Here is a 15534-nt window from a genome sequence, read left to right on the forward strand (position 1 = left end):
AGTGCCTGAGAGCATCTGGGAGGAGAATGCTACAAAAGCCATAACGCGTTTCCTACCCCCCATCTCCACCCCTCAGATGCATAAATAACCTTCTGCATTCATCCTCGTCTTGCACATTCAAAACAAAGTCAGTACATTCATGTTACAAACAGCGTTCCTAAAATAAGAACCCCTCGGTCCAAGCTTCTTTCTCCATGACACCATCTCTAAGCATCTTTCAATTTTCCAGCCTGCTTGGCTTCCTGCCAAGGATCCAAGTGTCCGGAGTTTCTGGTGAGAAAGGCATTGCTGTCAGAAGCTAGGTGTGGCTGAAAAGAAATTTGGACTTAAACTCTCATGGCTTTAACCTAGTGATTAGTCTCATAAAATATCAGTGTTCCCTGGACGCAGCTACGGGGTTTATGGCTTCCTCGAGACCCTTGCCCAGTTTTACGCCTGCAGATACCATCAGAGAATATCCAGCTTTAAACTTCTGCACCCAATAAACCCACAAACCTCCATCCAGCATTAATAAATAATGGTTCCCCACACCAGTTATCTGGTAAGAATACCATTTTAAGCAGTATGGAAGTACTCAGGGTAAGCTGAGATAAACCTTTACAAATACACTTTAGAAAGAGCTTTCAATTCTGTTAGACGCCACACTGTCGACCCCATTAACCTTGAACCACCATTCCTGGAAATGTCTCCTTCTTCATAGTACTGGGAGAGCTTCAGGCAGGACATAATTCCTTCTCTGAGAGGCCAAAGAGGGTTGCTTTTTTTTGTTGATGCTTTACATTGTAGGCTGGATTTTTATAGATTTTTATGGATCACTCCACCACAAGCGTCAGACGACTGCCAGGATGTGGAGCTGCAGTGGGTGTATCCATCAGGCTCTTTCGCCTCATGACCTTTATTTTCCAGTCATCGTCATCACAAAAATAAATAAAGCCAAAGAGCACACGCTGAAAGACAACCCATGCACGTTTTCTCTTGGATGCCGGATGTTTGGTTCCCAAAAGCCCTTTAGAGAAACAAGGAAAGAATCTGGATTTATTGTTTTGGCATATCCTGCATGACACACGCCTTTTTGCACATTATTTTCTGAGCTTCTCCATAAATCAGAGATGCCCTTAAGAGCAGAAAGGGGTTCAGCAAACTCACAAGGAGTCAGCTGCATATCATGCTGATTCTGAAAATTAAAATGCTCAAATCTCAGCCCCTCGCAACCAGACGTGCCTTGAAAGTCATAGCACCGGGTGCTCAGCTGGGGGACACCACGAAACCTCCCTCCTTGTCCTAGGGCCAGCTGGCCAAGGACGCAAGCAAGCTGCGTCAGAAGAAGTGTGCTTCCTCCGAGCCACGCATTTTCCGTCCCCGAAGGGAGGGGTACTGGCACGTGGAGGACAAGCAGGAAGGCAGGCCAGTCGCTTTTCGGATCGCAGCATGGGTGAGGCTGCGAAGCCTCCCTTCAACAAGCACAGCGTGCCAAAGCTGCTCCACACGCGGCTCCTTCCTCCCCTCAGCCAGCTGGGCTCGGACAGAGCTCTGAAAGGGCCACGCTTGGAGGAGAGGGCAGGATGCAGCTGATTAACCCAGCAGCATTCACAGGTGGAAAAGGCATTTCACACTAGGAGCACCCCAGCTGGCTCCCTCTCTGCCACAGCCACCTGCACCTCTGGCCACCGGGCAGGGGTCCGTCCTGCCCTCAGCTGCTCCGGTCCCTCCCGCAGGAGCCCAGGGGCTGTCTCCAGAGCACACTTAGCAGAGCACTGCTTGCACAAGGCTTACAGGATTGGGCACTGTGACCCACTGATCGGAGCTGTGTGAAGCAGCACGGAGGTGATGGTACTGGATATCCCACCCAAGAACGCTATTTAGGCAGGTTCCCATCAAAGCAAAATACGCTTCCAAACCAACCAAATAAAAGGAAAGCAACAGGCAACAGCAGAAGAGACGCCTAATCCACACCTTAGAGAGATGATCAGAAATATTTTTGCTCTTCACATCTAGCACTCCTTTTGCTCCAAGCAGCAAAGACAAGGACATCTACCTACACCCCAAAACTGGCACACCCGCTCCCCAGCTCCCAAAGTCACACCACTCACACAGACACTTCAAGCACTGAAGGCAGCCCAAATCCTGCTGCATAAAGCCAGAGCCCCATCACAAGAGAAAGGCAGGTCAGGAGGACTGGCCACCTCGTTAGTTTAATTAGTAAGCAAGAATTCACTCTCAGTGCTAGCCCAGTGCTGTCATCCAGCCCAGCTGCACAGCCCACAGCAGTGCTTCTGACATAGATGCTATACGTTAACACACTGGTAGCATAAAAGCTATATGCTTACACTGCACATTGTATAGCATCACGACATCCTGCAAGGAGAGGGCTCTCCAACTTCTACAGACGTGGCCTCCTACGGACCACCCAGCCAGGAGCTCTGAAAAAGTATTAGAGGCACAAAGCCTTGTTCCTCTGGAACACAGATCAGGAAATTCTGGGGACACAGGCCTGCTTTCCTCAGACATACCTGTTTACAGATAAAAGATCAAAACGAGGTGAGCTGATCTACCAGCCATTCATAGAATCTAGGTTGGAAAAGACCTTTAAGGTCAAGCAAATGGTCACAGCACCCATCATGAGCTGGAGCCTGCTAGCTCTGCGGGAAGTGTTCAGCTCTGCAGCGGATTGTGTGCACCTTCCCACAGTGGGACAGTCTCTCTGAAGCCAGCATGCTGAGGAAAAAGCCCAAAGCAGGAGCCTGGACATTCCAGGGACCAGCCTGCAGCTGGCTGGAAGAACAGAGCAGTAACCCCACACATCTCTCAGCTCAAGGTCTCAAGAACCATTTCCTCTCCCAATACAGGAGGATTTTTATCAGCAGATGCACTGCTATTGTACATTAATTTCTATAAAAGGGCACATCAAACTACACTGATAGGATATTGAAAGTAGGTTTTTTTAAAAAGCATGTCAGCTGTCATTGTAAAATCACTTAATTACACCTGTAAGCCTATTTAAGGGTCTAATGTGATAATAATAGCAATATTCAGCATCTCTGAGCATGACTTTGAGCCTGCTAAGAAATTCATATGACGCTCGTCCCACTGTACGCAACCGATTCTCCAAATTACTTAAAGATACCGAACGTTGCTGGGACACGTTTTCCAAGTGAGAGTATGCGCCACAAATAGCTGAGCACAGGCCTAACGAGAGCCAGTGCCTTCCCGATTACACACAGAGCATAATTAACTGAGCTATGCTAATTCACACTCCTGAATATTCATTATTCCCATAATGCAATATATCCTGAATATTAAACAAGAGCTACTCAGAGCAGGAATATTAATCTTTTGGCAAAGCTGCCGGTTGTTTCGGTGAGCGGAGGGCCCCGGGTGCCAGGCAGGAAGGAGAGGGCCAGCGCTTCTCCCTAGAGAGACGTGTGCTTGGCGGGCTGAGCTGGTGGCTTCTCAGCAGCAGCCCCACGTCCCACGAGCTGCAGGGTCGCAGGGAGCGCACAGCCCCGTGCCACGCAGGCAGGAGCACAGCATGCGAACGGGCAGCAGGAGCGGTGACAATCATGGGGCAGCAGTGCCATCCAGCCTCACCACAAAAGAGAAAAGCAGGGCTACGCTCCCCAAAACCGCTGGTTAAGTGCTTTGGTTTGTTGGGTTTGTTTGTTTTGTGTTTTTTTTTTTTTTTAAAAAAAAGAGAAAGTGGACTTTCTCCCCCTCAAATGAGCATGTTCACAAGGTGCTGCCTTCCAGAGCAAGCAGCCCAAGTCACCTCTCCCCTTCCCAAAGAGGTCTGCCCACTGTGGTTTGATTTCAGACAGGGCTTGCCACAACATAGCTGAAGTCACTGCACAGTGCTGGGAACAGAAAGAGAGAAAAATCCTAATAAAGGAGACAATGCAGCAGCCAGACCTTTCCAGAAACGCAGCTGTCAGACAGAAGAGTATCAAGACTCACACCTTTCTCAGCCCATGAATGTAAGAGGGTGACCTGCAAGGGAAGGTATTTCTGAATAGGACCAGGCCAGAGCACTGAACTACTTAACGTACATCTAAGGGAAGAAAAAGCAGGACAGATAATCAGACCCTGCTGAAGAAACATAAGGACATGCTACAGAAAACATTTTGGGATACGAGTGTCACAAGGGAAATACACCTACAAGTCTAAAAAAGAACAACTTCCCCCATCCCAAGACACCTGTGATAGACCTGAGGCCATGGAGTCAAGGGTGCAGCAGGGAATGACTTGGAGAACCTCAGAGAGCTGGTAATGCAGAAATCAGGGACACGAAGCACGGGACTGCCAAGAAATGTTGCCGAGAGTTTAGAAGCCAAGCGAACACAGCAGAACGCAGGATGCACCAAGTGCAAGCTCCAAGGGACTGGGTGACCAAAGTCACAAAGCAAAGAGGAAAATTCAGAGTAAAAGCTCAGAAAAGTAAGAATTAAAAAAACACCCAAACAAAAAACCAAAGAAAAGGCATACGTAGCATGAGCTTGCTGGAAGGAGAAGCACTGCAGAACAGCTGAGAATAAACAGACTTAAACAGTGTCCTGCCCTTGGGCAGAATCTGAAAGGCATAAAACCATCTTATAGGAACTCAAGGAAAGGGAGCAAGAAGCAGAAAATGTACCCAAGCACCCCAAAAAAGAGCTCCCCAGGGGATGGGCCACACGGCAATGCTGTGCGGAGCATCACCTCCCATGCAGGTAATCCTCCACCACTGGAGACTTTCCACGGGATCCGGAGCTGCACTAACATTTTTTTATTATTATTATTTTTTTTAAATCTATTCATGCAGAACTGAAAGAGCTGAAGTTCAGCTCACACCCTTACAAACATCACAAAACAGAAGCCTTGAAAAGATGACAGTTTGCAGTTGTTTCAGCAAACAAAAGTTCCTGTTCTGGGAAGGAAACTGTGTGCAAAGGGTAAGTTTTCCCTGAAAGCGTTTACATTGCAGAGAAACAGCGGGAGTACGTGGAGAGAAGAATCAGGATTAAATGGAAATTTAGAAACTGCAAAAGATAACACACATTTGAGGCATCCAGAGAGATGGTATAAAGAAAACTATAACATAAAAGTATCTGTATTGTTAACAAGTCTGTTGACAGAGGGGAAAAAATATAATCTGTTAAATCACATGACAAGGGATGACTAGAACAAAGATTAGGTTTGATGGGAACATAAATTGACTTGAAAAACTACATGGCCATGGCTCAAGGACTGGCATAGATTTGTTTATGCTGGAAAGTAGTATTAAGTATTAGATCTCAGAGATTATTCCCCTTCTCCAGAAACAGCACTGAAAACAACTGCTAAACCTGTCACCTCATGCATAAGCCTCTTTGATGGACACCACACCAGCTACAGAAGAGCCCAGTAGAAGTCACAGGTGGACTTTGCAGATGTTTAAGACCTCATTTTTGCAGTGTTTGAACACATTATTTCAGGTCTAGAGAAACCACCACCTGATAGAGTTGTGCAAAACAGCATTAAAAGTAAAACCCCTTGGCACACCAACAGGTTGGCATCTCCCAAACTCAACATTGCTTTGAGGTTCAGATGATCAAGGCACTGGTACTGCCAACAGTTTTGGAGAGGTGGCCACAGCCAGGCCAGAGGCAGTGATGAGGTCCCAGCACAGACTGGGGCCACCACAAAAAGCCCAGCTCCCAAGCAGGGTGCATGCTGCTGGTTTAAAATTTTCCTGCGCATTTTCACATTTCCCTCCTCCCCAGAGCCCAGGGATAGATCCCTCTGCAAGAAAGCAAGAACCAGAGGCTTTGTTCTGGTCATCATTAATTTTCCTGGCAGTCTTCAAGCCCCAAGGTCTAGGACACGAGCAAGAAAACATTCACAAAGGACCATAAACCCGAGGTTCTGCCAGGTTCTTGCTTCATGGAGAAAGATCCTTCCCCTGCAACACACTCCAGTTCCTCCACAAGCCCTTTTGACCAGGAAATTACATACCCGCAGTGCCTGCATTTCCCTCCACGTCCTGTGCAGCACCAGCAGGACACACTAGCAGCACCTCCGCACAAATTATTCCCGCCCAACTAACCATCACATAAGCGTCAATCATAGTAAGGTATAAAGTTAAGCAAGAATTTAATCATTACAATCTGGAGCTGCAGCACTCATACAATTTGATGCGCTCATAAGTTTTTCATTTCTGACTTACCAGTGCAACAACTTCTACCAAAAAAAATTCCCTGTCTCCCTTCAGTAACTTGGATGCATTTTCATTCCTGGTTAGCCCCCTGAGGAAAGCACCACAGAGCTGCTGGGAGTGGAAACGCCATGTTTTGAACTCTGTTTATTTACAGAGTAACGAAAAAAATTACATCTTCAAAAGAGCATCCTCAAACGGGTACCCAGTGGCATTGCAAGAAAGTGGTGCAAAACACACATCATCCAGGAAAGTGGCACTAGAGGCACAGCAGCCCCTGGACCAGCCAAATGGCCCTTGGCATTCCATGCTGATGCTTTCAAAACCTTGTCTGACCACTGCCCACGCTGGCATCTTGCCAGCAGCCCAGAGGGCAGGAGCTAGTTAAAATTAAAGCAAACCACCATTGCAAATACTACTTGTGAAGAGAGCAAAGGATGAAATAGGGACATTGTTCCTGCAATAATGCAGACTGAGCATCTGGCCTCATCCTTAGGCATGGAGTAGAAACATGGCCCACTCAGGCTCATCGTGGGTCTGTTGCTGATGTTGATGGCAAAAGGTTCCGGGGCTTTATTCCTTTTCTTTGTGCTTTTGAAAGCATATCTAATGCTTTGCTGTTGCCACACCAAAAGCCTGGAAGGGACCCTCAAGCTGGGAAGCTGCAGGTGAGGCTGCGGGCACCAGCTGGTTGCAAGATTAGAGAGATGGAGTATTCAAATCAGCTGCATCCTTCACCATCCCGAAAGCCAGCACATGGAAGACACTGAAACTCTTGGCAGGCCCTCTCCCATCCAAAGCTGGCAACTTCCCAAGCAAGACATTTCCAAAAGCAAGTTGCTGAGGCCAGGGCTGCTGCCTGGGTACCCCAACATCCCACATCTGCCCTTCCCTTGCTCCCCTGACCTTGTTGTCCTGGGCATGGCCACTCACCTTGGGCCACATTCCTTTACTGAGAGATCTGTACCGAGCACCACCAGGCAGTGGGTCAATGGCATGTTCCTTGTTGCCTTCACCTTCCCAAAACAAGTCAACTGTCCAAGCCCACCAGCCCCCGCAAGCATCTTCCCAAGTAGCATCCCGTGCCTCCAGCCTCACGCACTCAACTTTCACACCCCACGATCTCTAGCCTCATACAGCTAATAAGAACTATGAATTTTGGTTTACCAAGTCCAACCAGGGTGAAATTTATTCATATCCTTAACCATCACCTCCATCACTTCCCACTGCTTGAGGCTGACACAACAGGTAAACAGACTGACCACCAGCCACTTCCTGAAATTAAGGCATTTCGGGGGAAGGGAGGGGACAACACTTTAATAAAAGAAGGTGACACCTGTTATTTAAAAATAATTTAATCTGCTTAACATCTTGCTTCTTCCACAGACTTCAGTTCCGGCCTGCTATCTTGCAGGACACGAAGGCTGGAGATTAATCGCTTAGTCTCATCCCAAACATAGTGCCGTCAAGTGATTTCTGCACAGCTTTTCACTTTCATTTTCCATCTCAAGCTGCTCGTGAGATAGGAACATTGAAACCAGTGAACATAGCTTTGGAAAAAGTGAGAGATTAATCTAGCCAACGTAGTTTCTCAGGTCTGCTATCTCAAGACCCATAATAGCTTAGCTTAAAAAAACCCCACTAAAAAAAATCCAAGCCCTCCCCAAAAAGCAGATTTCTGGAAAAAAAAAAAAAAAAAAAAAGAAAATCAAGGATCCCAGCATGCAGTTCTGATTTCTGGTCCCCATGACCTACAAATAATATTTAAACAGTTACCAACACTGGCACCCTCTGTGCCAATGGAAAATTTAAATTGTGAGCTACATCGGACACTGGGGCACATTTTGATCCCTCTCTTATTGCAGGGCAAAGCAGCCAGGAAAATGTTGCATTTCCGTACGACTCATGCTCCATAGGTAAATGCTACGGCCAAAGCAGTGCTGTGCTCACACGTGACGGGCTGACATGCTTCTGCTGTGCACATCAAGCAGGGGTTTTCAGTAAAATCTGAGCAAAATAGTAAGGGCAGCCCAGGCTGCAGGGAGGTAACACCAGCCCAAGACGTCCTTGCAAGCCTCCTCCTGCCTCTTGGGGCTTCTACAACAGTAGGACAGAAGCTCAAAGGCAGACAGACCAACATGCAGACCACCCTGCATTGCTCATGTTTCCCTCCAGCATGTCAAAGAGAAAAAAAATAAAAGCAGGGCCACAGCTCCAAGCTTTATTTTCAGCCTTATTTATTACCAACCTTATTTCCATGGCTACAACTTCCAGTGCATGGAGCTTCCCTGCATCCAAGCAGCCTCTACCTCCATGGGGAGAGCGTGCCAGGTCCTGGGGACCATCCCCTCCACAGGACTGCATGCACCCTGGGCTCATGCAGATATGATGGACCTCCCAGGACCTTTCACAATTTCCCATTAAGGGATCCTCAACTGGTTGCAATTTTGACATCCAAGCCATAGAAATGACTTGACTCCCGCTGTGTGGCATCCGAAGGGCACGCTGAACTGATAGACAGAGGCCAGGACAATCACTTGATAGGGAGACCTGGCAGAGGATCAGATACCTTTATCTGCATCAGAGACAAGACAAGATGCTCTTTTGCGTGCGTTCAACATCACTTAAGTGCTTGCTGCTCTGCAAGGCATTTGCTTGCCACTGCAAACAAAGCAATGGGAATGATAACTCTGTATTAGGGACCCTGTTTTGGACAACAGGTCTCCCCTGCTCAGAGAGATCTCTTATAACCTGTCACTAGATTACAGACTCAACACAAGTTAACAATAAAAACACACTCCGTTTTTTTTCCCCCTGCTGTCTACCTGCCTTAGGAGAAAGAAGCCAATGCAAAAAAGCCTCAGGAGCTTTCCAGGAAGTAGAGATGCCTGAACTCATGCAGAGAAAGCAAAAGAAATGGCAGGTAAGGCTGAGGAGAAGGCTGGCAGGAGAAGGCAGGGGCTCTGCTTGCCCTGAAACGCCTGTCAATAACCCCAGCAGCTGCAGGCCCAGCTAATTGTCCTAAAGCTGTGGCAGGTCATGATGCAGGCACCTGGCTCTCCAGCACAGCCCCAAGGGATGGACTTGCCTGCGCTGGTACTGCAACTGTTGTAGGCAAGCTTGAACTGTGGCTAAGTCAGGGCTGTGGCCAAGGGGGGCTCAGGCCCTCTCCGCCAGCACTGCTGGGGCTGCAGCATCTGCAGATGGCCCCGTGTCACCCTACCAGGGTCCCCAGAGCAGCAGGGCGGTTCCACCTCCCACCACCACAAACCCAGTCTGGAGCAAGCTTCAGCTGGGTTTGCATCTCTTCCTCTAAGTGGGTCTCAAAGAGAAGCAGCAAAAGCATATTTGCTGCTGGTAAAGGGTAAAGGAGCTGATAGCTACAACACAGCCAGAGCTTCCTGTATTTTTGCTGGTAACAGCCCCCCTGTGTTCTGTGTAGGAGTCACAGCAGTCACAATTGTAACCCTCGTTCTTAGCTAACTCTTCTTTGTGTGTGGGAAATAAATATATATATATATATATATAAAAATTCAGTTTAGCCCCATGGCGGTACAGTAAATTATAAATTAAGCAGCAATCTCAGTGACTCACACAGCGCAAGTGAGAACTCATTCACAAGTCCCAAGGCGAAGAAGTCCTATATTGCAGCATGAAGGAAGGGTTTTTTTCTTCCTCATTTTCCTACCCCACCACTCTCTTAAGAGCCTTGGAATAACTATCAGCTTTCTGCATACAATTTGTCTAGCACAGATAGTTTGGGTTTTTTTTTTTAATCTTGAGTCCCACTCACATAAACCCACTGAAGGCAGCGCACCTCTCAAAGCATAACAGACAAGGGGCTTTCCACCTGGGTTATTGCTCTTCCTTTAGCAAAGAGAGGATACCAAAGTGTTACAAAACACAGCTTTCTTCCTTTTTTTTTTTTTTTTTTGGTATTTCCAGCCTGTCAATCAACAGAAGCCTCCGCAACAGCAAAGGAAAAGCCTCCTCTGAGCTGGCCTGTAACCGGTTCCTACAAAGGGAATGGAGCAGATGGAGAAGCAAAGGACAGCAGTGAATAATTAAGGCAAAATCCTTTCTCCGAAAAGAGGAAAAAAAAACAAGCCAAAACAAAACAAACCCCCAAAAAACTCCTTCCACCACAAATCACAGACGGGAAGAGCCAGCCAGAGCTCTTCTGCCAAAGTCCTTCTTGACATAACTGCTCCACTGCGGGGAACATAACCTCACGCCCGGCCCTGGCACAGCAGCAGCCACGGCTGGCACGGGCAGGACTCGGGGCAGGGCAGCATTCTTCAGAGAGGACCGTAATTACAAGTTTCAAGCAATCTGAATTTATAATTGGCCAAGATTTTACTCGGCAGATAATGCGCTGCTGTCCTAGGCGCTCGCTTTATCTAGGTCAAGCCATTAGTTTTGCTCTTAATCTACATACATTTTTAATTTGATCTTTAATGTTGATTTTCAGCCAGCAAGCCGAGCTGATGGACTTCTTTGCCACTGATTGTGTCGAACATCTCGACCCTTCTTGAACACGCAGAGAAGGAAAACAAGCACCGAAGTCCTGATGCACTTTGACTACTCGCAGCCAAGCTCATGCATCAGGAGTGGCCACACTGCCCTTGCGTTGGGGAAGCAGAGGCCAATGCTGTCAACGAGCAAGCCCAGCCTGTGCTGCCAGCAGATGCTCCACTGCCAGAAGGGCTGCACAATACGGCAACATTGGTCACCCAAGACTGAGCAAGGACATGCCAAGCAGTACACACCCCAAAAGACAAACTCAGATGGCACCCCAAGACCTCTGAGACCTGATGCAGGTGGGGTTTGTGCAGCCAAAAACCTTTAAGGTGAGCTGCAAAAGGACAAGAGATCAGAAGTTGCCTTCAAACAGGCAATGTTAGCTTAATTCCACTTTCTGAAGGCACCACATGGTTTTTCTCTTAGCTGGACAGGTGCCACCTCAAAGCTGAGTGGGTGCTGGTTCCACCCGCTCTGCACAGATTTAATTATGTCATCAAATGAACCCTCAACCAGCAGCATGCCCATCTCTGCCTAAAGAGCCCAGCACATGCCCTCTGCTCAAGGCTCTGGTTGCACCCTCTTACCAGGATAAATGTTAATGTGAATGCCACCTTGCTGGGCAAGGGAGAAGAGAAGAAACAGTTCTTCCTCTCCCCATCGCAGCTGTAAAAGAATAAAAGGCAGCAGCACAAGGTAAGCACTTCTAGCTGAAGAGAAGTGTCTGTCAGCTCATGATTACACATGAATATTTCAGCAGGGGTCTCAGCACCACGGGTCATACTGCAGCAGGACTCAGCAACGTTCATGACTTGGATTTAGTGCAACTTAGGAAAACTGCTCACACCTACTGACTTTTTTAATAATATAAACAAGTGGTTGAAAATGCAAAAAATTAAAAGCCGTAATAGGCATTAAAGGGATTAAAGATGCTTCCTAGAACACCTTGAGGTGTGTAATACAGTATGGACAGATTGTTACAGAGCCTCTATGGGAAAGGCACAGTGCACTAGAGATTTCTGATGTAAAACAAGCTCAGAGGAGAAAGGGAGCACTGGGAGATGGTTCAGGATTTAGACACAACAGTATGCTTTTCAGGTATTCAGCTCTTCTAAGAGGAAAAAAAAAATTCCCGCCAAAGATTTTTGTGAAATGCACAGGCCTTTTGACAAAATGAAGTTTCAGTTTAAAACCTTATTTTCCATCAAAAAAAACAACTTGAAAGGCATTTCCAGCTCACTCTAGTGACAAGATCAAAGCTAGAGACTAAGAGCAACTGCTCACTGCTCAATGCCCAAGCGTACCACAGATCTTCAAGAGCGGGCTGGCTGCAACGTAACTCACTCATTAATGACTTAGAGAGAAAGGAGGGGGCAGATCCCTGCTGTGAGGACACAGGGGGACTTTGGGCAGGCCTAGGGGTCAGGTGGCTGTGGAGGGAGCAGCTAGCTCCATCAGCCCTGCGCAGATTCCTGGGTGGCAGCATCCCACCAGAGCTCCCATCCCAGGGCTTTTTTAATGATTTCAAGTATTTCAGGTCCCAGTACTGCAAGGATTTCAAGTATTGCCAGAGAGCACATTGTGGTCAGAACTATAGACTGAGACTGTACGAGAAAGATGACACAAAACACTAATTCAAATATTGACTCTGCTGGTAAAGCTCGGCATCGATTCTGTGCAATTCCTGCAGTGGAGGTAGAGCTTTAGGAAAAAAGCCATCCAAAAAAAGCCCAACTGATGCAGAGCCAGAGACAGGGATTACAGTCACATAATTGCTGTCCCCTCCATGTAGGAGTCGTGCCTAGGAGGAAAGCCACATCTGCCACCGCTGCCCTCTTCCCTGCTCTCCCATTCAGCTACAGCTCCTGCAGTTGATCAGAGAGCTGGGCAGGATGAATAGCACAGAAAGAATGTTTCTAGCAGAGGAGAGCTTCCTCCCTCCTCATACAAAATGACTTAAGACTGTTATTTAAAAGTTTAAAAAAAAAAAAAAAAAAAAAAAGGTGTTCTGGCAACCTGAAAAATTTGGCTGGTCACAGAAGCAATTTAGGTTGTTAGGAGTTTTTGTCATCAGATGAATGTGCCTGGCTAGATGACATGGGCTGGATTAGGGGGAAATATTGAAAAGGTTTTAATTTCTATCCCCACGTTTACTGTGTGCAAACATACATAGTCATTTCTTTCTAAGGTTTCCAATTTGCTAATTGAGACATTTCCTCATGGAAAAAGAATGTCCTGGACTAAGGACCAGGCTGTTGGCGCTGCTCCGCACACAGGGGAAAGCTTAGGTGAAGCGTGATGGGAAGATGAGATAGGCATATCAAGGTCTAAAGGCAAATATCAGCCACCACAAACCCCAGACACTTTGCAGGCATACACCAGCACCGATACTATTTGGCAGCACCTACCAAAAGACAGACCTCGTGGCTGGAACACGGCGGAAGACAGAAATAAAGTACAGGACATCCTACAGCATGTTTTTTCTGCTGCCGCAGATGTTTAATCACTGGGCGCATCACATGGGGTTTGGAAGATTTTGGAGAAAGGCAGGTGGGAAAACAGCCCAGGAAACTGGACATCTAGAAAGAGTTCCAGCATCAGTTTGTTTAAAAAAAAAAAAAAAGGAAAAATTAATTTGGCCTGAACATAAAAAAAGTATTCTGTGTTTTTGACACAGTGATAGAAGTATTTCTTCTGCCCTTAAAAAAAAACAAGAGCAGACAGATCGATTTTGTTCAAAACATTAACAAGACAAAGAGCCAAGAAAAGCACTTTTGGGTCAGAACAAGCTCAGAACATTAAGGAAGAAAGAACCAAGGAAGAAGCAGCTGGAAACACAAGAAGGGTTATAATGGGAATATGACTGCTGCCATAGTTACTGTGTGACCTCTAATGGGACCAGCTATATTTTTTTTTAATATTAAAAAAAAAGAGGAATTAAAAGCATTTTGCAGACTCATGCGGAATGCACAGGGGATGGAAAAGGATTTCTAACTTTATATAGGTCAAACATCATCCATACAGGTTCACATAATATTCAGTACAACCACAGCCACTGCATAAAAATTAAGCTTCAAAGTACTCCGGAGGGATCCCTGGGAAGTTTACTCTCTTCTACCTGAAGAGCAGCAGAACAGTAATTCGGTTCGGATCAATAACGTGCTACAAGTGAGGGGGGCTGGAGAGAATGATTGCCCATTTATGCCACTTCAGCTCAGGGGAAATTAGGACAGAAAACATGGGCTGTCACAGAGAAGATGCTCCCCACTGATGGAAATGCTGGTTGTGGCAGAAAGCAGGTAGAAGGGAGACCCCAGGCAACAGGACCATATCAGGGATCTTCAGAAGCTTCCAAGTCCTGGTCAGCCTCCAGCCACCTTCTCCGCAAGACAGCACCCTCCCTTGGCATGGTCCCTCTGCGAGACACAGAGGATAGCTCAGGCCAGTCCCTCAAGGGATGGCATCTGCAAAGAGTTTAAGTGCTGAGATCCCACGAGAGGACAAAAGACAGAGGAGTGTGGGGCACTTGGGAAGCAGAGATGAGCTCCATCACTGCTTCACAGAATGGAAGGGACCTTCAAATACAGTCTAAGTCCAACCCTCCTGCCATGGGAAGGGACATCTTTCACCAGATGAGGTTGCTCAAAGCCACGTTCAACACAACCTTGAACACTTCCAGGGAGGGGGCAGCTACAGCTTCTCTAGACAACCTGTGCCAGTGTCTCATCCATCACCCTCATCATAAGGATTTCCTCCTTATGTCCAACCTAACACTATCCTTGTTCAGTTTAAAACTGTTGCCCCTTGTCCTGTCACTACAGGCCTGGGTAAAAAATTTCTCTCCATCTTTCCTAGGAGCACCCTTTATATATTGAAAGGCAGCAATAAGGTCTCCCCGGAGCCTTCTCTTCTCCAGGCTGAACAACCCCAACTCTCAGCCCTTCTTCCTAGCAGAGGGGCTCAGCCCTCGGACCATTCCTGTGGCCTCCTCAGGACCCGCTCCAACAGGTCCATGTCCTCCTGTGCTGGGGACCCCAGAGCTGGACCCAGTGCTCCGGGGGGGTGTGGGGGGGGTCTCAATGGAGTACAGTGGGAGAAAACCCTCCCTCGACCTCCTGAGGTCCAGTCTTCCACCCACCAATATCCCCAAGTCCTTCTCCACAGGGCTGCTCCCAACCCATTCAATCACCCATTATCTCCCAGAGCCTGGCCCTCTCCTCTCTCACAGTGGAGAAGTTTTGAGCAAGCTGGCTCAAGAACATGAAAGCACTCCTCGAAGCACTTCTCAGGGCACAGCATCCTCAGGTATGGGCAAGTCCTGCAGGGGAGGTTTTATGGACAAGAAGAGGGTTCCCACACACCGCAGCCTGCAGCCTGGAAGCCTGCAAAGTGGCTTTCCAAAAGGAAATGCCCACAGCCCAACCTGTCCTGCTCCCATCCTCTGAGAGGGCTGATCAGACACAGCCTGAGCACAACAGGGATCATGCTCATAGGTCCCCCAAGCCAATCTTTGCCACCCCAGCTCTCTCACAGGACAGGACAAACCCCCGAGGGAAAGCCACACTCCTGGGGCAACAGCCACAGGGTACTTTGGTGCACGATGATGTTTCATTTCCAGCTGTTTGGGAAGAAGGTCCAATGCCTTGGGGAGCGCACACAACGGAAGAAGAAAAATAACATAGGAAAGACTTTGCTCTAATTGTGCAAGCAAGATCCAACTCAGCCTCGTGGTACCAGAGTCCTGGAGGAGCCCATAAGCTGCATCCTGCAACCCACATGTCCTTCGGAAGTTATTTGGCTTAAATAAGAGGTGCCGCTTGGGCATCTGGAACCAGGTTCTGCTCTAA

At 47.5% G+C, this 15534-nt stretch overlaps 1 protein-coding gene across 2 annotated transcripts in view; it reads right to left on the reverse strand.

Moving 5' to 3' along the window:
- The window catches only part of MID2 (midline 2), a 117392-nt gene that overhangs the window by 75301 nt on the left and 26557 nt on the right, over positions 1 to 15534 (reverse strand). The gene's annotated exons all lie outside the window — the stretch shown is intronic.

The sequence above is a fragment of the Athene noctua genome, chromosome 11 (assembly GCF_965140245.1).
Source record: "Athene noctua chromosome 11, bAthNoc1.hap1.1, whole genome shotgun sequence".
Lineage (NCBI taxonomy): Eukaryota > Metazoa > Chordata > Aves > Strigiformes > Strigidae > Athene > Athene noctua.